Below are 22,747 nucleotides of genomic sequence, written 5' to 3'. Positions count from 1 at the left end.
ACAAGATCAGGCAACACCTTTGGCTAGGGGATGAGTCCTTTGCTTCTCTTGAATAAGTCTGCTTGTCTTGAGGATACTTCACAGTCTGAAATCGCTGCCTGGATCCACTTTTCCTAGAGTAGAGTTGGGTGAATGGCTAGAGCTGGGTGAACGGGCTTTCTGACATGCAGGGCAGAACTTTTAGCTGGAAAGCAGGACCCACAGCATGACCAAGGACACCCTGGGGCATCTGGCAGGAGGCCATGCATGACCACACCTAAGGTCTGACCAGCTAAGTTTGGACAGATCCACTCTAGTTCTTTCCCCTTCATGTGACTAAGAACCTTATCATAAAAAAAGCTGTAAAAAGGGCAAACTTTAACCCTATTAAAGTCACACTGTTCTGGCCTTGGCCACCCTGATGGGATTTTACAACTCACCCTCCACTACAGGAGTCCTTGAACAGCCCGAGGCCTGCCAGAGTCCATGATGAGTGACCAATGCCTTCATGGACTGGAACCCACCCCCATTCCCACCCTTGCCTTGCCAATCCCCCACCTTGGCTCACTGTGACCTCCCACAGTGGCCTCCTGTTCAGTGACAAGGAGAAAGTGAGAAATTTCCAGTGCTCTGGACCCTGGGAAGAATGTGTGAGTGTACCCTAGAGGGCTCATCAGCTAACATGGTATTTTCCTCGGGATTAATGAAGCATGATGGAATTCTTAGCTGCTGTTGTAATGATTAATATGTCAAGTCAATATCACAAGAGAGGTGAACAGGAAAGGGATGTGGGAGTGAGCATGGGGGAGGGGTGGTTAGGGAGGAAGAAAGTGAGAAGGGAAGAGAGAAGGCAAAATTGGAGAAGAAAAAAGGAAGAAAGAGAAGAAGAGGGGAGGGCTGGGAGAAAGGGGGAAGGGGGCTGATGGGGTTTTATTCCATGGGTTACATTGGATCAAACAGGCCTAAGAACTTTGGTGCGGTGGGGGGCAGTGGTAGCAGTCCTCCTGCCCTGGGCCGTACTGGTAGAAACCTGGGTTGAGTCAGTTCAAAACGAGTGATCTCCTGGGAGTGGCTGTGAACAGAATGTTCTGCTTACATTGTGTTATGGGAAGTCATGGCAGCTTGACAACTAGGGGATGTGTTTTCTCCCCAGAAAAATATGCAGAAAGAGAAGCTGTGCAACTAGGGCCCGGGGGCTCACCAAACACCTAACCTTCATAAAAGAGCAAAACAAAACAGCCCTGGACTTCCCTGATGGTCCAGTGATATAGATTCCACCTACCAATGTAGGGGACGTGGGTTGATCCCTGTTTGGGGAACTAAGGGCTTTCCTGGTGGCTCAGACAGTGAAGAATCTGCCTGCAATGCAGGAGACCTGGGTTTGATCCCTGCTGAGAAGATCCCTTGAAGAAGGGAATGGCTACCCACTCCGGTCTTCTTGCCTGGAGAATCCCATGGACAGTGGAGCCTGGCGGGCTATAGTCCACGGGGTCACAAAGAATCCAACATGACTGAGTGACTAATAATTTTGCTTGGGGGACTAAGATCCCACATGCCACAGGGCAACTAAGCCTGTGTGCCACAACTACTGAACCTGTGCTCCAGAGCCCGTGAGCCACGACAAGAGAAGCCACTGCAATGAGAAGCCCACACAAACCACAACTAGAGAGCTGCCTCCACTCACCTCAATTAGAGAAAGTCCACATGCAGCAGTAATGACCCAGCATGGCCAAAATAAATAGGATAAATTAAGACAGCAGTATGGAAACTTATGGAGAAGGCAATGGCAACCCACTCCAGTACTCTTGCCTGGAAAAATCCGATGGACGGAGGAGCCTGGTAGGCTGTAGTCCATGGGTCGCTAAGAGTCAGACATGACTGAGCGACTTCACTTTCACTTTTCACTTTCATGCACTGGAGAAGGAAATGGCAACCCACTCCAGGGTTCTTACCTGGGGAATCCCAGGGACGGCGGAGCCTAGTGGGCTGCCGTCTGTGGGGTCGCACAGAGTCGGACACGACTGAAGCGACTTAGCAGCAGCAGAAGCATGAAAACATACACTACCATGTGTAAAAATAGACAGCCAGTGGTAATTTGTTGTAGGACTCAGGGAACTCAAACCAGGGGCTCAGTAACAACCTAAAGGGGTGGGATGGGGTGGAAGGTGGGAGGGAGGTTCAAGATGGAGGGGACACGTGTAGACCGATGGTTGACTCATGTTGATGTATGGCAGAAACCAACACAATATTGTAAAGCAATTATCCTTCAATTAAAAATAAATTTAAAAACTAAAAAAAAAATTAAAAAAAAAATCCCAGCCCTGCATCTAACTAATGGTTTCAGCAGCTGCAAATGTGTCATATGTCTCAGCACCCCTCTGCAATGGGTGGCCTTCTGGAAACAGGTTTGAGAAGGGGACAGTAGCATCAGTCATGTGCTTCCTTTCTGCCAAGCCTTCACCTGGCTCTGCAAGGATATGACCCAGTTCCTCCCACCCTCAAGCCCACAGCTGAGGCAAACCCCAGGAGACTACACTCACTGGTCCCCTCCCCCACTCCAGGCCATCCAGATGCTCCCACAAGAACTGGTGTCCATCCTGTGCATGCTTGTGCCTCAAGTCCTTGAGGCCAGCTCACAGATAGGCTGAGGGACGGTGGCTAAACTGCCAAAGGGAAAGATATTTGCAATGTAAATCAGTCCTGCCAAGCCAGGCTTTTTCCTCTCCTGCTGATTGTTTTTATCGGGATGTATTATAATAATTTCATATTCTGTATAATCATGAGCTGGCTCTGTGTAAACACCCTCGCCTTTAGCGAAATCACCTGTCAGTTACAACAGGTCTCTGAATTCTCTTTCCTGTCCTTGCATCTGCTCTTATCAATCATATCACGGGCCAGGTAGTTCAAGTTTACAGAACGCCACGTACTATCCTGTGGACCGTCACATGTAGTAGCTTTCCTAAAGGCAGAGGAGAGAGAATCAGGTTCTTGATGCCCTGTAATGGTTAAAGTATCTCTGTCATTGGAAAACAGTACAAAGCTCCACTACAAACCCTGGCTTGCATACCAGAGGAAACCTGGCTTACATTTCCAGCAGAGGAAAGAATTACCTAATTCACAACTGCATTTTACAATTGCATTTTGGAATATGTTTTTATACCTAATATTGATTTATCTATTCAGTTCTTTGTCCACATTAAAACCATTGGTAAATGGACTTGACTCCAACACAACCACTTACAGAGTAGCTGGCCCAGGGACTCACCAGTGGGTCCTGAGTCCCTACCTACCCACCCAGGGCTTCACGTGGGCCCCAGACCATGTTTCCTTAAGGAAAGAGGTCCTGGGACTTCCCTGGGGGTCCAGTGGCTAAGACTTCGTGCTCCCAATGCAGGGGGCTCAGGTTCTATCCCTGGTCAGGGAACTAAGAATAGATTCCACATGCCGCAAGTAAAAATTCCACATGCCACAACTAAAAATTCCACATGCCACAACGAAGATGGAAGATTCTGAGTGCTACAACTAAGACTCGGTGCAGCTAAACAAATAAACAAATATTTTTAGAAGGAAAGAAAGAAAAGGTCTTGCATGGCAAGCTGTCTGGCCTTCTGACCTTTACCTGTGGGGACAGGCAGGATTACATGATGAGAAGCCCATTGATCAAAAAAGGAGTCATGGTCTCAACATCCCATCACCACCCTACATGCCTGGGTGGCATCATGGGAAGAGGCAGCTGGGGCTCCTCTAGGGAGGAAGGGACCCATTGTCTAAAACTACCATGTTTCCAAATCTCAGACGGGAGCTTTCATATTTCTGCCACCTGCTGTAGTATACCCATGGTAACTGTTAGCTGTTTCCTTGATGGCCAAGTCCAATATAGCATAAATCCCTAGCCCCCGTGCCTGGCACCCACTGGTGGTATCAAAGCACAGGGGCCAGGTCAGGTGAAGGGGAGGTGGTTACAAAGGATCGCCAAACATGGCCAACAAGATGTCATTTCATTAAAAACCCTGTCCCCTTGGCTCTCTGACAACAGGTGGGAGCGACAGCGCCCAAGGGAGAAATCAAACAGTTCCTTCTTTCTCCTCCTCGCTTCCAGCTCTGACTGCCCTCCACTCTCACACCCAGCCTCCCAAACTCTGGACTGAACTCCGTGTTCTGGGCAGGGTGGAGTTTCTTACAGGAAAGCAAGTGGCAGGGGAGGTGAAAAGGGCAGCCAGGGTGGGGTGCTGGTGGGGCTGAGGCCATCCGGGGGACTCTGCAGGCACAGACAGGAAGGAGCAGGATAAGATCGCCCAGGGCGGGAGGTGGGAGTGTGTAGGGGAACCAAAGTGGGGTGGAGGAGCCTTTCCTCCTTCCTGTAGAGTTCCTTCACTTCCTAACATTTGACTCCTCACCCAGGGCAACCTGGAAACTCTACAGTTTTAGATAATAGATGAAAGCAGAGAGCAACCATGACCCTACATCCTTGAAGCTGCCTTGAGACCCCAGACCCTAGACCTCTTCCCAAATGCTCAGCTTCTTCCTCCGAGGAGGATAAGGGGAACATGGCTGGAGCTAGCCTGGAAAGGAAGCAGTTACAGACACGGGCTCTTTGAAAGGAACAAAGGCCATACAGATCCAAGGGATCAGCCCATCCCCAGGACCCCAAGGGTGACTGCTTCGTAGATAGGCACACCCATTTCCATGGGGATCATTTCATGGCTCGATAACACACCAGTGAGGAGTTGGCATGGGCATCTCCTCTGTGCCTACAGCCCTTTCGGGCAATCATCATGTGCCTTCCATTGGGTTCAGCTGCTATGGCCTCTATGGAACAGTTAAGACTCCTCTAGCCTGGAGATGAAGTGAAGGCTCTTCTTTGACACCAGCAAAGGCTTTCACCATCCCCCCAAAGCACTGGAGACCTGGAGATATCCATGCCTTAATAACCAGAGTTGCTGTGCACTCTATCTAGGATTTAGTTTACCTGGTCAACTCCATGTCATAAACCCAGCATTTCTTCAATAAAGCCCATATCCATTCACCTTTATCTTGTGGCTGAAAATAACTCAAACTCCTGCTCTTTGTTCTTTAAAGGAGAAAGATTATGTCTATTAATAATACTTATCAAGTCTGTAGAGTCCCTATTGAGCTCCTAGGGTTAATTTAGGCCCCAGTAAATCCAAAGTCTGGCTGGGAAACAGGAGGTGGCAGGATTTCACCTGTAAGATCAATTTTTATCTAAAACAGGGCTATGCTGCATTAATTTGTCACGGTGGAGTCAGGCTCCACCGTGGGAATATAAATATCAACCAATCAATATCAATAGATTTTGACGTCAGGAGTAGTGGGCTGTTCAGAAATTTTAAAACAAAAAGCCTATGAGAAATTTATATTTCTTAGCACCAAGTTGACAGAAGAGCTAATACCTGTCATGTTGAAAGTGCAGTCTCTCCTTGCTCCCCAGTTTGATGACAGGTTCCCTTCTCATCCTTCCCATTAAAGTTGCAATTTCACCCTCTCACAGTGCTTCTAGGACCACTCCTTCTAAGCCAGATCCCATCTGCTATTCTTTTTTTTTTTTTAATTTTTAGTTATTTACGTATTTTTGGCTATGCTGGGTCTTCATTGCTGTGTGGGCTTTTCTCAAGTTATTGCAAGCAGGGGCTACTCTCTGCAGTGTGAGGGCATCTCATGGTGGCAGCTTCTCTCGTTGTGAAGCACGGGCTGTAGGGTGACCTGGCTTCAATAGTTGCAGCTCCTGGGCTCTAGGGCCCAGGCTCAGTAGTTGTGATGCATGGGCTTAGTTGCTCCATGGCATGTGGGATCTTCCCAGACCAGGGATCAAATGCATGTCTCCTGCATTGGCAGGCAGATTCTTTACCACTGAACCACCAGGGAAGCCTCTACCTGCTATTCTTATCTAGGCAATGGGAACAGCCTGAATGAAGACTATAACTCAGGACAGAGTGTGGTATTTCTAGGGAACTGGTGGATGGCCAGGGTGACTCCACCGTGAGTGCTGGGGAAAGCAGGACAAGATAAGGTTGGAGAACTGACAAGGAACAATCTGTGCAGAACTGGCAGGCCACTGTGAGTGGTTTCTACTTTATCCCAATGTCCAGACCAGGGAAGAAGGATTTGCAAAAATTTTTTAGCACGTTTCAGTACTGTATTTCTTTTTATGGCTGGATAGTATTACACTGTATTTATAGATCACAATTTGTTTATCCATTTATCTATTATGGACATTTGGTTTGTTTCTATCTTGTGGTTATTATGAATTACGCTCCCAGAAGGAGTATATGTTTGTAAAATTTCTACCTATCAGATTGACAAAGATTAAAAACAATATTGAGATATTTTAAATTTCTTTGATGTTATAATGCTATTCGTATCAGTGGCCAATGAATATGTTCAAGCTTAATCAGATTCCTTGATGCAGACATCAGCAGTCTTCTTGATGCTTGTCATGAATCAGTGAATCTGGAAATACGCAGTGGGTACTTTGTTTGTTGTCAATGTTGTTGTTCAGTTGCTAAGTTATATCCGACTCTTTGTGACCCCATCCATAGACTGCAGTATGCCAGGCTTGCCTGTCCTTCACTCTCTCCCAGAGTTTGCTCAAATTCACATTCACTGAGTTGGTGATGCTGTCAAACCATCTCATCCTCTGCCTCCCCCTTTTTCTTTTGCCTTCAGTTTTTCTCTTCATCAGAATCTTTTCCAATGAGTCAGCTCTTTGCATCAAGTGGCCAAAGTATTGGCGCTTCAGCATCAGTCCTTCCAAGGAACATTCAGGGTTGATATCCTTTTGGATTGACTGGTTTGATCTCGTTTTTGGTCCTGGGTTAAGTGCTGTGGCTGGTTGGATTTTTGAAAGAAGTTGTTTGCGAATGGACCCAAGAATTTGCACATCTTTTAACTGGTTTAAGCAAAGTGATTCAGCCATAGTGATTGCACTGATTCAAGCCATAGTGCATGTTGTGTTTGCAGAGACTGACTCCCCTGAGTTAGCCCCTTGGAGTAGAAGTGAACTGTCTAGAGGGTTCAGCGGAGACAAAGGAGATAAGCCACATCACAGTGGGGCCTGAGCCATAGGAGGACCTGCCTGGAGCTGAGGAGACCAGCTGAGGGCTCCAGGGAACCTCAGGCTCTTTTGGGCCACTTTCGTTGCTCCTCCATTTCTAGGGCGTAAGAACCTCTGCCTGCCTCACCCCTCCTCTGGCCTGCCCGCTTCACTGCCCCTGCCGCCCTCCCCTGCAGCGGCCCCACCCTTCCCTGGAACACAGAGTTCTCTGCTGTGGACTCTGGGAGGGCCCTGTATCAGGTGCCAGATGCAAGATGTGCTGCAGTGAGGAGGAGAAGGAAGGAGGTAACTGGGAGGGAGGGAGAGAGAAGAAGAAAGGGACTGTTCTGGAGTTTCCCCCTCATGCATTCCAACCCTCTCCTTTGATAAAAAGCAAAGGGAGTAAGTTCTTTTTTAATAAAATGAAATCAAATTTTGTTTGTTGGATTTGGTCAGTGTCCTTAGTGGCTCAGATGGTAAAGAATCTGCCTGCATACCCAGGGAGACTCTGCAAAACCTGGAGAGACCCAGGTTTGAACCCTAGGCCAGGAGGATTCCCTGGAGGAGGGCATGGCAACCCACTCCAGTATTCTTGCCTGGAGAATCCCATGGACAGAGGAGACTGGCGGGCTACAGTTCAGGGGGTCACAAAGAGGCAGACACGACTGAGCTACTAACACTTCCTTTTCCATGATCCCACTCAACTTCCACATTGCCCTTCTCTTTCAGGACCCTCATCCGCAGCGGCAACCACTACAAGAAGTAACTACTGTGTGTCAGGCAAAGACAGGGCCCAGGAGTTCAGGTGGTCAACTGTCATGTTTGCCAGGACCAGGGCTTCCCAGGACATGAGACGTCCAGTATTGAACCTAGGACAGTCCCAGGCAAATTGGGATAGCTGGTCACCTTAGCAGGAGTTAACCATCTAGTAGAGTCAAGTAGACAAGCCATAGCACAGTGTGGCTTTGGGGCAGCAGCAGTTCTAAGGAAGAACTGGAAACCTCTTCTTGGCCCTTAGCTCCCTTCCTGAAAGAACCCCAGTGCCTGCTTCCATGATGCCAAACCTAAGCCCCTAGGATGGGCAGGCAGTGGTGTTGAGACTGGGCAGTCTCTGTCATTTTCGAAGATTACTTTCATTATGTCAAGCTGTGGGAGCCTGTCCACTGGCTCTGTAGTCAAAGGTCAGCTAAGGACAGGCAATTAGCTTGCCCCTTTGGGCCTTTCTCTTGGTGACACCACCTCTGAATTCAGAACAAAGGCTCCTCATTTTGCTTGGGCACGGAGTATTGTGAGAATGTGAGAATGCTGCCACCTGCTGGTCACATGGGGCTGTTTTTCAGGAGGTGAGCTGACACCTCTAGAGGAGGAGTGACGGATGAGCCAAGGGACTGCTGAGCCCACGGGCCACAGTAAGACCCCCCAGAGTGCCCAGGGCCAGACCTCTAGGGAGAAGCAGCCAAGGACCCCCTCAAAGTATACCTGGAAGAGCCCTGGAAGCCCCCCAGTGTCTACACTCTCGGCCTGGCTGTAGATTCCGAGAATTCTCAGCTAGGATGGATGCTCTTTTAGCTATACAGTACAGTCCTCTGGGCCCCAAAGGTGTGCTGGAGCAGGCTGCACCAGAATCCACAATTAAATATCCGGAAATTGTACAAGCTGCCATAGCAGCTTGAATCAGTTCTGGTGGGAACATTTACACCATGAAAATTGGCAAATGCTACAAATCTCCCACCCCCACCCCACTCTAGTGGATTTGTCAACATGCCCCTGCAAAGCGCCTGTCAAGCTTCGATTCAGTTCAGTCGCTCAGTCGTGTCCGACTCTTTGTGACCCCATGAACCGCAGCACACCAGGCCTCCCTGTCCATCACCAACTCCCAGAGTTCACCCAAACCCATGTCTATCAAGTCGGTGATGCCATCCAACCATCTCATCCTCTGTTGTCCCCTTCTCCTGCCTTCAATCTTTCCAAGCATCAGGGTCTTTTCCAATGAGTCAGCTCTTCACATCAGGTGGCCAAAGTATTGGAGTTTCAGCTTCAAATACTGTCAACTGGGAAAGGGAATGTATCAGCCTGCTAGCAGGAATTTTCTCAGATAAAATTCCATACCAAGTATGGAATCAGTATCAGAGAAAAGAGATATATTCTAAGAAGGAGGTTGTGGGGAAGACATTAAAAAAAAAAAAAGAAAACAACTCCCTAAGAACTATGGGACTTCCCAGGTGGTGCTGGTGGTAAAGAACCTGCGAATGCAGGAGACATAAGAGAAGCAAGTTTGATCCCTGGGTTGGGAAGATCCCCTGGAGGAAGGCATGGCAACCCACTCCATTATTCTTTTTTTTTTTTTAAGATTTGTGCTGAGTATTTATTTTTAGTATACATTATTATTAGCCTGCTTACTTATTACATTCATTCCTTTTTTTTTTTTAGTTGGAGGCTATCCATTATTCTTGTCTGGAGAATCCCATAGACAGAGGAGTCTGGCGCGCTATGGTCCACAAAGTCGCAAATAGTCAGACACAACTGAAGCGACTCAGCGGGCACACAAGAACAACTACTTCATGATTACAGAAACACTTGGAGTTGAGTGACAGCGCTGCTACTGGGGAACTGGAAGACACTTAGCAAATGGCTTCACCTCTTAGCTCCCAGTCTATCTCGAATGAGGGTAATATTAGCAGCTTCCTCACATGGTATTTGTCAACATGCCCCAACATGTGAGGTGATGCAGTTAAATGCTTAGAACCTTGCCAGGCACAGAGTGAGCACTCAAAACATATTAAATATTATCAGTCATTGATTAGAATCACAACTCAGCAGGCTTGGAACTGATCTTGCCATCTCCTTACTAAAACCAGTTTCACCTCTAGGCGTCCTTTACAGGGTTGGGATCCTCCATCCTCCCCAGCAGCTGAATTTTGACATCAGCCCCACTTGGGGCTATGCATCTGCACTTGTCCCTGCAGTTAGAACAGAGGACAAGGTATCCCCTAGAATGTAAAACTAAAGGGATAAGGTAACATCCTGAATGTAAAAACATTTAAGATGCAAACAATGGACACTAGCCAAGTGAAGATTTTCTGTAAATGGGTTCCTGGCCATCCAGTATGTAAGTTCAGAACGGGCAGGGTTCAAATATGATTTTAACCTATGTGACCTGAATCCTCTTAAGTTGTATTGCCTTCTAGCCTGCAGGAAACCAGAAGTCTGACATTTCTGATTACAAATCAACTGGTCAGATGTAGTCATGTGACCACACCTAGATGGAAGAAAAGTGGAAAGGGTCTTGACTCAAAGCAGGGATAGGAGACACGTGTCTAACTAAAAACTAGGGGTTCCATTCTCGGGTGGCTCAGTGGTGAAGACCCCACCTGCCACTGCAGGAGACGTGGGTTCGATTTCTGGGTCAGCAAGACCCCCTGGAGAAAGAAATGGCAACCCACTCCAGTGTTCTTGCATGAAAAATCCCATGGAGAGAGGCGCCCAGCGGGCTATAGTCCATGAGGTCGCCAAAGAGTCAGGCATGGCTTGGTGATTAAACAATAATCAATATAAACAACATAAATAAAATAACCAAAATAAACAACAGTAACATTTTTAGGAAAGGAAGAACAGATATTTGGGCGGGGGTGACCTACAGACTTTACCACTGTAGATCAGTTTCTCCAGACCTGCTCACTTCTTAACCTCAGGGTACCTCTAGACAACAACTCCCAGGATAAGCTACCCTAAATCCAGGCTGGGCAGGTGGCTGTATTCCCTCCTGAATGTTCTCTCTGCTTCAGCATGAGGCACAAACCCCACATCCCACCAGACATGGACCCCCACTCTATTACCTCGACAGCTCTTTTCCAAAGTTTCCCCCTCCTTGCCTGTCCTGGTCTTCCCACTGCACGTCAGGCCTCCATGATCACCAATCTGGGTGACTGTAATAATCCCTCATCGTTCTTTCTGCCTGCTCTGTCGCTCTCCTTCAAACCCTGCAGCCAACACATCACTCTTCCTGTAAAGCACAGGTCCCAGCATGACACATTCCTGCTCAAGAATGTCCAAGGCTTCCCAGATCCTGCCCCAAATTTCTTAGAATCTTGAAGGTTTCCTATGACTAGGCCTTGGCCTGAATTTCTAAACCATTCTCCCTCACACATGTGAAGCTCCACAGGAAAGGGCAGCTCACCCCTCCCAGGCTATGACTGAGCCTCTTGCCTCCCTGTCTTGGCTCTGCTGTTCCCTCTGTTGGCATCTTTTCCCTTCTCACTCAAACTATCTAGATCTTACCTGTCTCACAAAGCTCAGGTCAAAGCCTGCTTCTTCCAGGCAGCCTTACCCAAGCGAGAGCTACTCCCACCCTCCCAAGCTTTGTCACAGGATTTCCTGCGTCTATCAGGCTTGGATTGAAAGCATTTCTGCATTCCCTACCAGTGTGAGCCTCCAACAGGGCTGAGGGCCATGCTTGCTGGCGTCTGGCTCTAGGACCTGCCATGTCGGTGAGTCACAATAAATGTTTGTAGATGGGATTTGCAGAGGAGGACTAGTGCTCCATGGAAGCAGAGCACATGGGGTCTGGGTGTGAACATGAACAGCTCACACAATGACCTATGATCCTGCTGGAAGTCAGAAAGCCAGGGTGACCATTCACACCACTCGGGGGGCAAACATTCAGACTGCATTGGCATTTACAAATGTAGGTACAGACCTTCCACAAAAGAGGAGCACCTTCTGGGCTTGTGTTTGAGGGGTTGCCTGAGGGAATGGAGTGGGACTGGTAAGGATGCCTGTTATCTCTCCTATTTTTTTTTAAGGATCAAGTGTGCGTAGTCATGAACACCAAAGCTTTTTGCGCGGGGTGGTGGGGGTGGGGGTGGGGGTGAGGCATTGACAGGAAACTTTCAATTATCCAGACAAACCTGTCATTTCCCAGTGAGGAACCCCAGTCCCAGAGCAGCAAGGTGGCTTGCCCGAGATCACACGGTCATAGTGTCAGGCAGTACTTAGACAGTCCCAGCTTCCTGGCTACTATTTTCTGCCCCACTGCACGAGCTGTCTAGGTTAAAGGCACCATTCATTCCCAAGGAAACATCAAGTTTGGGGAAATATGAGGTCATAGGGGTTACATGGAGATTGTGTGTTTATTTTTATGCTGGCCATTCAAAATTACTTTATGCTACACAACCCAAGAAGGAAGACATGCAGTCAATTTTCAAAGTTTAAATTTTACGTGTTCCATCTGCTATTTAGATTTCCCCCGCTTCTGTTCAATGTCACCTTTTTTCCTTAGAAAGGTATCAAAACAGCTTTTCCTTACAAACCACTATATGTAAAATAGATAAACAACAAGGTCCTACTATGTAGCACAGGGAATGTCATATCTTGTAATAAACCATAATGGAAAAGAATATGAATAAAATATGTAGACGTAACTAGGTCATTTTTCTGTACAGGAGAAACTAATACAACATTGTAAGTCAACTATACTCCAATCTAAAAAGTTTTCATGGCTTTTCCAACTTTCTGAGATGTCTTACCAGGAGCACCCATCCTGACTCCAGCTTCTAACTGGCTAGATTTTAGTGCAATAGATAAGCCTTGTGACCACGGACTATTGAAAAGCCTTTTGTGTATGGATCACAAGGGGGTCAGTCAGTTTCTCATTCATTATACCATGCAACTTTTTTGAGTTGCAAGGTTAAGGCCTGGGGCAAAATGTTGATGGAAGGGAACATGAAGCACCAAACTAGTCTGTATTTTTGTTCCCTCCAACCCACTTAACCTCTCTTAGCCGGTGAAGGTTATGACTACAGCCCAATTCTCTAGTGACTCACTCCAGGAAAAGGACATGTGATGAGAACCTGGTTCTCATGGGACTGCTGGTCAGCGGTGCCAAGACAGAGATGGTATTGTTCAGGGAAGCCTCAGGAAGTCAAATATCCGGAGACAAGTGTGCATGGTCAACTCACCCCACAGGCTGCAAGAGAACATATTTTCCCCCACTGATCAGTCTGTGTATTTACTTCCACAAGGGCATTCAGAGGATTTCTGCAATGTTTCTCCTCTTCGGTCTCAAATGCAGCTTCTCAGCCGGCCAGGAAAGGAAGGGATCAGTGATCCTGCAGGCCTGCTAAAAGCTTGGGTGCCTTGCCTGTAGTCACATTTAGTTCCATTCCCACATTGAGAGAAACATTTTTGCCTTTCACTTTTTACAGACAGGAAATTTAGGAGCATGGAATTTGAGTTTGGCCAGGCCCAGCCAGCTATCAAGTGGCAGACTGAGGAATCAAACCTGGGTCTAGGTTGACATTAAACGGTATTTCCAATGCCAGAAATGGGGGTCCTTCCCACACTGCTGTCCAGCCTTCCGATAAAAGAAATGTTCACATATTGAGATATAGGGAAGTCATTCTGGCTTATACATGAGTTAACTTGAACTTTATGCTAACTACAATAGCTTGTTTGTGGCCTATCAAACATATGTGGTAATTCCGCTTTAATCATTAAAGAAAAGGGCACCCTGGCCAGAAGTAAGGAATGTCAATGTTAGAAATAAAGATTAAATACGCCTCTTCCTTTGATGATAAGATTCCTTTCCCAGGTGCCAAGGCCATACTGTATGTGCTGCGTGCGTACATGCTAGTCTGTTTTTCTGAAAACTTGAAGACATGTGTCCCCAATTTGTTTAATGTTCTCTGTTCTGACAAGATATAAAACTGTTCTGAAAACCCTGCTTCTCCAGAGCAGTTTCTCAGAATAATCTGGAGAACAGGCTTCTGGGCTAGTCCTCAGTTTGGCTCAAATAAAACTCTTCTCTGTTCTCATTATCGATCATCTATTGTTTTCGTTGACACCTCCTCTAAGGCAAGGCCAGTGGTACTGGCCACTGACCAGATGCTTCTGGAAGCTTTGTCTCTCCACTTGCTTCCAAACTCAGTTTTATTCTGACCTCTTTCGCTCCATATCTTCACCTTTGAAGACCCTTGCAAATGCCCTTTCCCCATGAATGGTTCCTAAGCACATAATTTCAAGAGATCTCTCCCCTATTCTCTCTTGCCCTCTGACCCTCTCAGCCTGTGCTCCAAGCTCAACCTTCATAGGGACTGCAGTTCAGCTCACTGAAGCTTGCAAGTGCATTCGTAAACTCCCAGTTGTGCTGTAAACTCAAGTGTGTGGGGAACAGCCTTGTAGAGCCCTGAGAAGGCTTAGCATAACAAATAATAACAGGTACTGAATGATTACCTGGTTAATTTTTAGGAGAGGCTATGGGAGTCTCCTCCTTGTTGCCTTCAATCTTTCCCAATCAGGGTCTTTTTTCCAGTGAGTCGACTGTTCGCATCAAGTGGCCAAAGTATTGGAGGAGAAGGCGTCAAGAGGATAAGATGGTTGGATGGCATCCCTGATTCAACAGACATAAACTTGGGCAAAATCTGGGAGATGGTGAGGTGGTGAGGGACAGGCAGTCCATGGGGTTGCAAAGAGTAGGACAAAACTGAGCAACTGAACAACAACATGGAAGTCTCTGTGATTCTCTTAGGTAAAGAAGTACAGAAAACACAGACAAGGGCTACTATCTCTGGCTCTTTAGCCAAGACTCACCTTTGCATCACAGTCTATAATCCTCTCCCCAACCTTCTGGAGGTCTCAGAGGAGACAGCCATTGTCCTGCACTAAACCCATGCCTTCAGCCACCTGCCAGTCCTGGGCAGGGGACACGGGGTGGTGTGGGGAACCCTGCCCACTGGGCCCTGGGGCTCGGCAAAGTGGTCCAGGCATTCTGGCAGCCTTGCCTGTTCCTTTGGCCCTTTTCCAAGTCTGGGTGCTCACACCAAGCACCTTCCCAGGACTCTATGATGAGGGCTAACCATACTGGTCACCACCAACGCCTCAAATCTCCTCTAGGGACAGATCTGCCAGCACAAAGCCCAGATCTCATTTCTTTCTTCCTGGGATCCTGCCTGATTCCTTTCCCCTTAACTTAACCATCCTTCCTCTCTGAGCACCTGTTTATCTCCAGCACCAACACCCACGTGGCCTGTCTGCTCCCATCTCTCACCCCTCCTCCCACCCCCAGGTCCCTGGGTCTTCAGAGTCAGCACCACCCCTCCACACAACTTGCTTCCTCCCCTCCTTCTTTCCTCCTGCCTCTCCTCCCAGCCAGGCTGCAGGCACAGAGAGCATTGTGGCCCACCGCATGCCCTATCCTGGCCCCTGGACTGCCCACCCACACCCGGGGGCCAGACCTACCCCTAGCTCTGAGCATGCCACCTGTCTGTCTCCCTCACTCAGCTGGGAGGACCCCAAAGGTGCCACCACCTGTTACCTTGGTTCCTGATAACTGGCCCTGTGATCGCTATATAGACAGTTGTCAATCGCTGTTAACTGAAGGTGGAAATGAATGGCAATTGAGTTCATGGTGTTGGTTCTGTTCTCAATGCAGGTGATCAATCTACATTCACAATTTAGAGCCTTCCCTGGTGGCTCAGCGTTAGAGAATCCGCCTGCCAGTGCAGGAGACACGGGTTCAATCCCTGGTCTGGGAAGATCCCACAAACCGCGGAGCAGCTAGGCATCTGTGTGCCACTACTATTGAGCTTATAACCTAGAACCCAGGAAACACAACTATTGAGCCCTCAAGCCACAACTATTGAAGCTGCACACCCTAGAGCTCGTGCTCCTCAACAGGGGAGGCAACCTCAATGAAAAGCCCCCGGTCTCTGCAACTAGAGAAAAGCCCAAACAGCACTGAAGACCCAGCATGGTCAAAAATAAATAAAGAAATAAAATGACATTCACGGTTCAGCCCCTGCCTGGAGGTCTCTGAGGTAGACTTGGAAGTATGGACTAGCAGAGGAGCTGTATCTGGAGGGCCCTAAGTCTACAAGATGAGGACCCAGACACGGCAGTGACTTGCCCAGGGTCATCTGTGAGTCACAGATCAGACTGGACCCGACTCTGATTCCACCACAAAGGCACTGCCTGAGTCATGCCTTCAGAGTAGTAATATGCTTGCTTTGCTTCTAAAAGACCTTGTAATTCAGACCTGACTCTTCTCCCAGTGATTTCTAAATAGTGAGGGCTGTTCTTGGATGGCTAACTCTAGCTAGCATTGATGAATCCTCTGAGGAAGAATGCACACAGGCAGGCAGGGATGCTGGCATCCTGTTCAGTCATGCAGGATTCACAATCACAACATGTGCAAGGTTCAGATGACACATTTGAGGCGTTCCTCTCTGCCTCTCAGACCTGGCGTTGTGCATCTCCCACCCTGCCACACCCTTCATCCGCAGCCCGTTGGAGGCTGTTCTGGCTTCCCCCACCCCTGCCAGCATCACTCATGTTGAACCTATTAGGGAGTTCTTGTTTGCAGCAAACAGCCGATGCCTTTGTAAAATGTAGCATTTGCTTGTCTCTGTTCCATTTATCTTGTAGTTGGTACATTTTCTCTCCTTTATTAGCAGGGGCACTTACTGGAAAACTAGATCTCTGTGACTTAGTGGTTTCATCTGTTAGTTCTGTTCAGAACCCACCTGGAGTCAGAATCCCATCTCTGTGACAGAACAATTGGTTGCTATGGAAACTATCATACCACCCGGGGCACAGGCTTGCCTGCAGAGAAGCAGAGCCCTGCACACAGGGGGTGGAGGAGGGATAAGGTGTAACAGAATTCCGGGCATGGCCTGTTAGACTAGTGACTGACTTTTCTAGGTCACGCTTGTCCTTCTGCTCCTTTTCCTCCCAAAACACTGTGTGTGTGACTTCACTTATCCATACGTTGCCCCCCACACCTGCACCCCGCCCCCCACACCTGCACCCCGCCATAGCCCCCACCACTAACCACTCCACCCAGATTTGAAAATCTTCCCCTACCTTCTCTCTTCTGCCTCCAAGTCCAGCTTAGAGCTCGCTTCCTCACTCTGTGGTTAACCACACCTGAAAAGCCCTTCTTCAATCTAAACCTCTCAATTGTAGTGAGTTTGCATTTAATTTATCTGAATGGAATCACTTGCTTAGTTTCTCACTGTGCTATTTTTTTTTGCCTCCTTCTTATCAAGCTCCTATACTTTCTCTTCCCAATGATATTCTGGGCCCCATCAGATCACACCTGGGCCAGTTGTGTGCCCCCTCCCACAGACCCCAGGCCAGGCTCTGCTGATCACACACACACACACACACACACACACACACACACACAGTGCAAGTGTTAGCCACTAAGTTGTGTCCGACTCTTTGTGACCCCTTGGATTGTAGCCCATCAGGCTCCTCCAGCCATGGAATTCTCCAGGCAAGAATATTGGGGTGGGTAGCCCTTCCCTTCTCCAGGAGATCTTCCTCACTCAGGGACTGAACCCAGGTCTCTTGCATTGCAGGCGGATTCTTTACTGTCTTAGCCACCAGGGAAGCTCTGCTGACCACAAATCCTTGATAGATGACTCCCAGAAAGAAGACAGACTCAGCCTCCAAGTGTGTCTGATTAAACCTACTCAGTCTTACTTCTTGAGGATCTACAAGCCCGGAGCAATAGACAAATTTTATAGCTCTGGATATCATTTTGAACTTTTGACAAACGAATGAAAGGGAAAAACTCTAAAGCTTCAGTTGCCTGAAATACCCTCAGCTGATAAAGAATGAAAAAGCAGTACTTTGTTATTTAGAACTCTTTTATTTTTGTGGGTATTAAGTCAGTTTCCTGTTTCAAGTTTTTCTTTCGTCTCATTTGCCTGTCACCTGGGACAAGTGCAGGGAAACGTTCACCCCAGAGGTCCTGGACTGGCTTAGGTTGAACGTGGCCAGAGACCCTCTTCTACAGTTTCCTATGAACAGCTACGCATGACCGCCCAGCCTAATGGTAGCTCCTCATGCCTTGGAGAGCCTGGAACCCTTCCAGAGCACTCTTTAGGTGGGGGTGTTGAAGCAGACTCTTGAGAGTCCCTTGGACTGCAAGGAGATCCAACCAGTCCATCCTAAAGATCAGTCCTGGGTATTCATAGGAAGGACTGATGCTGAAGCTGAAACTCCAATGCTTTGGCCACCTCATGCGAAGAGTTGACTCACTGGAAAAGACCCTGATGCTGGGAGGGACCGGGGGCAGGAGGAGAAGGGAAGGATAAAGGATGAGATGGTTGGATGGCATCACCGACTCGATGGACATGGGTTTGGGTAGACTCTGGGAGTTGATGATGGACAGGGAGGCCTGGCATGCTGCGATTCATGGGGTCGCAAAGAGTCGGACACGACTGAGCGACTGAACTGAACTGAACTGAAGCTTACAAACCTAAGTGTAGATTTGGGGTTATCCCTTTGTCACACGGGCAACGTCCCTTTATCCAGCGCCTGGGAGCACAGGGCCGGCGAAGCCCCTTCTTGCTGGGTGTGGTTGTAGGTGAACAGAGCTGTGCTGGATCACAGGGTGAAGAAAGCAACGTTGGATTTGGGGGTCCAACCTCCTTTTCCCGGAACCTGCCCTCCAGTTTACTGTGATGGGAGTAACCTGGCAGACACGTCGCCCTCTGCTAAGAAAGGGGCAGAAGTCAGCGGGCCTCCAGGTGCAAATCAACCTTGGAGCTGGACGGACGCCACTTTCCAGAAACTCTCTGGAAGAACGCCGGGCATGCAGGCTGCAGCTGCTAGGGAGGGCACCCTGCGCCCAGCAGTGAAAGCGTGGCTCTCCCAGCACTCACACCATGGCTGAGCCCGCTCATGAAAAGAGGTGCTGGCCCTCGCAGGCCCCATCACACCAGAGAAGCGGCTCGGGCGTGGGTGCAGGGGGTGGGCTCTGCGTGGGCACGCGGGAGAGAAGACCCGGATGTGGGAGGGGCCTGCCTTTCCCCCACCCTCAGGGCTGTTTCCCTTGTTGCGGGGGCGGGTCCCCTGAGGCCTGAGAACGTGCTGGCAAGGTGTCCTCAGCAGGTGAAAGCCCAGAACAAACACCGAACCTGGATCCCTCTGGCAGTGGGGCTGCAGAAGAGCTGGCATTGGCCCATGGGTCTTAGTCGGGGATACTCCTTTGACCCCAGGCTTGTCACCCCAGGGCCCGTGGGGAGGCTTGCCCTTGCCCTTCCCGGTGGGTGCAGAGAAACCCCCGCACGAGTCGCAGCCCCTCTGCAGCCCCAGCTTGAGAGAAGGCCTCTGTTCCCCATGGGATGAGGGTGTGGGTCGTGACACTGAGGTTCCCTCTGGCTCTGCCCTGACTGTAAGAGATGAGGAAGTGCCCCAGAGGCATCGCCCATGGGACAAAAGACCTTGCCCAGCCTCACCGCACGCTTACTACCGTTACTGAAGGAGTCTAGGGCACGCTCCGAAACCAAGTCACTGCTCGAAGGAGAGGCCGGAACTCAGGTGGTGCAGAGACCACGGAGGGCTATTCCTGAGTTGGCCGCTCCGGAGACGGACCACAGGCTGGCTTTAGAGCCTCGAGAGGTGGCCTCCACCCCTCGAGGGACACAAGGGGGAACCCAAGACTGCCAGTTTCCAAATGTCCCTTGAGCATCTGGGTGAGGTGCTTGGTCCTTTTCCAAAGAAATAATTTCTTTCTGGGAGAAAGGAAAAACAAAGCTCGAATACCAAGAGCCACAGAAATAGCCTGAGGCTGATCAGCCCTGACAGGCCGGGTGGCTACGGTCTCCCACTGACAGCCTCCTCTGAAATAATAGAGGAGCCAGCGCACCAGGCCCTGTTTGCAAAATAGGTTCCTTAGGCTCTGTCAGCCTGGATCCAGGAGTCAGACACTTCTCCAGATGCTGCTTCACAGGAGGGGAGGGAGTGACAGAGAGGGAGAAAGAAAGAGAAAAAGAAAGGAAAAGTGAGGAAAGAAAGAAAGAGAAAAGAGAGAAAGAAAGGAAGAAGGAAAGAGAAAGAAAGGAAGAAGGAAAGAAAGAAAAGAGCACAGAGAAGTGGAAAGCTGGGGCACCCAGCCAGGAGGAGAGGCCTGGGCCACTGGAGTGCCTGGACCAAGTCTGGCTGGAGTTGGAGTAACTGCATTATGGGAAAGATTGAAAGGTTAATAGGAAAGCAGCTGATGCTGAAAAAGAACAATTAGGAAGCTTAAGGAGCTTCATATTAGATTAATGGCTGCTGGAGGATAAAGTTTACAGCTTCCAGGAAAGAAGTCTGACTCAGAGAAATCTTTTTCATTGATGGTTCTTGGTTGGGTTTTGCTGATACATTTTTTTCTTCTGGATAATTTTAGAGAAAATGACCGTTCATTCAGGTGCGATGCATTCTCTCCTTCCCCTCCCCACCCTCCCCTTCTTCTCTGTTTCTGTTTGGCAGTGTCTAATTATCTTCAGGTTCTGGAATGAGTTTTAGGGTCCCCCCCCCGTTCAGCATGCTGTACCCCACCTGTACCATTTCCCCCCAGTGAGACTTGTGATGCTCAATAAGAATATTCTCTTCAGTGCTGGTTGTGTTATGGGGGTATTTCAGGCCAGTAAGTGGTTTCACAGATCAGTAGCTCAGCCCAGGAAAGATGTTCTGCATGTGCGCTCAGTTGCTAAGTCGTGTCTTTGCTACCCCATGGACTGTAGGCCACCAGCTTCCTCTGTCCATGGAGTTTTCCAGGCAAGAATATTGGAGTGGGTTGCCATTTCCTCTTCCAGGGGATCTTCCTGACCGAGATATCGAACTCGTGTCTCCTGCATCTCCTGCATCACTGCGCCACCTGGGAAGCCCCAGAGATGTTCTGAGGTAAGATGTCCAAGAGTTAACTCAAGTGTGGGGAGCCAGCTAAGGAGACTGGGGCAGGGGGTTCCCAAACTTCTGAAACCCAGCAGTAACTCGGTTTCCCCCAGGGAGTTTTTTAACATAACAGACTCCCAGCCCCACCTGGACCACGTGAATTAGAAGCTCTATAGGAGCCCTTGGGAGTCTGTATACAAAGTTCCCCAGGCAACCTCAAGACCAGCCAGCTTGGGAACCACTGGCCCAGGGGCACAAGGAAGAAAGGCAAGGACTGGGGCCACTGGCCCTTTACAGTGTCCTTGGTCATTGGTGTGACTTCCTAGCTCCCATCCCAGCTGGTGGGTTTCTTGGAGCAGACACTGTTTTACTCATCCTTATGGTCCCTGCACAGGGCTGACCACATCCAGTTTTCAAGTTCACACTTTCAGAAGCCTGGATGGTAGAGACCCAACTTGCACAAGACCGCAGGAGCCCTGAGATGGCAGGGCCCTTAGAGACCTTCCAGTGCAGTGATTTGCAAACTGTGCCCTGGGGTTCCACCGTGGAGCCTCAGAGACCACCAGGAGGAAAGAGCAGAAGCCTGTGGGGAGGGGCTTCAGGCCCCCCTCTACCTCCCCCTCTTCAGCCTCTTCCCCTCGTACAGCTTTGTGTTACCTCTAAAGAGGAGCAGAATGTGTCACCCAAAATATGCCACTGTGACTTATAGGTCATTTTGAATTAGGATTTAATCAACAGCCAGTGCAAAAGACACCCTGACCCTCTTTTGTCCTCCTGAAAGCAGGAGATAAATCTCCCATTGAAAGGACCCTCCTTGTACCAGGAGGAAGGAAGGCGTCCTTATCACCAGAGACAGGACGTTTAGGGCCCAGAAGGCAGTATAAACAAACCCTGTTAGTGCTTCACTGTTTATCCCCTTGGCTGGTCAACTCTTCACAAATGTATTGTTTCTTTATCTAAAAGGCCTAGAAGCTTCTTTTTCTGGTCACTTCAGGTCTTCATTCTCCTGTGAAGACATTCATGTTCATGTAAAATACTGATAAAATGCATATGCTTGTCTTTCATTGATCTGTCTCTGTCAGTTTGACTTTCAGACCCAGCCAGGTTCCCTAAGATGGTGAAGGAAAACTTGCCCTCTCAGTGCTAATTTTTTTTTTTTTAATGACCCAGAATGGAAACACCCCAAGCATCTCTGAATGGGTGGATACATTTTATTTATTTTTAAAAAAAATTATTGATTTATTTATGGTTGTTGCCTTGAGTGGGCTTTTTCTAGTTGCAAGAAGTGGGGGCTACTCACTAGTCGCAGTGCACAAGCTTCCATTAAGCCCCTGCAGAGCAAGGGCTGTAGGCGCACAGGCTTCAGTAGTTGCAGCACTCGGGCTCAGCTGTGGTGGCACACAGGCTTAGTTGCTCTATGCATGTGCAATCTTCCCAAGCCAGGAATCAAACCCGTGTCCTTTGCATTGGCAGGTGGATTCTTATCCACTGGACCACCAGAGAAGTCCTCTCTACACTATGGCAATCACCTATCTGGCTTTCCAGTTCCCACCCTCAGCAACCCCCAGTCCCAGTCCCTATCTATTTTCCACCCAGTGTCTGGAATAATTCTTTCTAAACATAATGCTGGTCAGGTTGCTCTTTCATTCAAGAGTCTACATTGGATTTCCGTTTCAGTTCAGTTCAGTCGCACAGTCATGTCCAACTCTTTGCGACCCCATGAACCACAGCACGCCAGGCCTCCCTGTCTATCACCAACTCCCAGAGTTCACCCAAACCCATATCCATTGAGTCAGTGATGCCATCCAGCCATCTCATCCTCTGTCGTCCCCTTCTCATCCTGCCCCCAAGCCCTCCCAGCATCAGGGTCTTTTCCAGTGAGTCAACTCTTTGCATGAGGTGGCCAAAGTATTGGAGTTTCAGCTTCAACATCAGTCCTTCCAATGAACACCCAAGACTGATCTCTTTTAGGATGGACTGGTTGGATCTTCTTGCGGTCCAAGGGACTCTCCAACACCACAGTTCAAAACATCAATTCTTTGGTGCTCAGCT

At 48.8% G+C, this 22,747-nt stretch overlaps 1 long non-coding RNA gene across 1 annotated transcript; it reads left to right on the top strand.

The window, feature by feature from the left end:
• Positions 1-584: 584 nt before the first annotated feature.
• Positions 585-17,526, top strand: LOC133040857 (uncharacterized). The gene is made up of 3 exons (XR_009689049.1): positions 585-629; positions 7,760-7,835; positions 17,389-17,526. It is a non-coding gene; the product is annotated as an uncharacterized LOC133040857 (long non-coding RNA).
• The last annotated feature ends 5,221 nt before the right edge of the window (positions 17,527-22,747 follow it).

This window comes from Dama dama, chromosome 20 (assembly GCF_033118175.1).
Source record: "Dama dama isolate Ldn47 chromosome 20, ASM3311817v1, whole genome shotgun sequence".
Taxonomy (NCBI): Eukaryota; Metazoa; Chordata; class Mammalia; order Artiodactyla; family Cervidae; genus Dama; species Dama dama.
This window is presented reverse-complemented; position numbering and strand designations above follow the sequence as displayed.